We start from the raw sequence: 734 nt of genomic DNA, 5'->3' as shown, positions 1-734 counted from the left end.
AGATGTAAAGTATCTAATATATAACAAAAAACAAATGTCTATGAGGGGTGGAACTATTTTTATCAACTGTAACCACATCTTTACCAACCTTTAACAAACTGTAGCTGTGCAGATATTCAAGAAAGTGAGAATTTAAAAGGTTGAGGGAATCTGCTCTTTAATAGAAGTAAGAAAGCAAGCCTGGTCCTAGCTATAACATAGCTATAGCTATAACAAGCCAATTTCACTATGTGCCAGAACAAGCTACTGTAAACATGTCTATCGAATGCACTGGTGCCCTTTGTTGCGTCTGTCCAGAGCATTAATACAGTTTTTTTTGGGGGGGGGGTGGGGGTTATGATTTAGGGTGCCCAAGGTCACAGCGCAGTGACCCAAAAAAACAGCACTATTCTGCAACGTCATTTAGTTCCAGATATAATTTCCTGTTTATGATGTAGAAGAGGCTACAGTGTGTGCGCTACGCTAGGCCATATAAACAGCTTGCACAACACAAGTAAACAAGCATTGAACTTTCTTGTTGTAGAGTTTGCACAATATGTAGCGTTAATGACATCAATGTCAGCGTAGCCTCCTTTACAACTCCTCACATCAAAAGAAGGCTCAGGGCTGAGCGCCTTGTGTGAAAGTTAACCAGATGTGTATTTGATAAATCAGTCAGTCAGTTAGTCTTCATCACTGAAGCCTCATCTCTTCTAAAACCAAAATATCACACTTTTGATTCAGCAGAAATTTCT

The sequence above is a fragment of the Thunnus albacares genome, chromosome 17 (genome assembly GCF_914725855.1).
Source record: "Thunnus albacares chromosome 17, fThuAlb1.1, whole genome shotgun sequence".
Classification (NCBI taxonomy): domain Eukaryota; kingdom Metazoa; phylum Chordata; class Actinopteri; order Scombriformes; family Scombridae; genus Thunnus; species Thunnus albacares.
The sequence above is the reverse complement of the archived record's forward strand: the minus strand, read 5'-3'. Positions refer to the sequence as shown.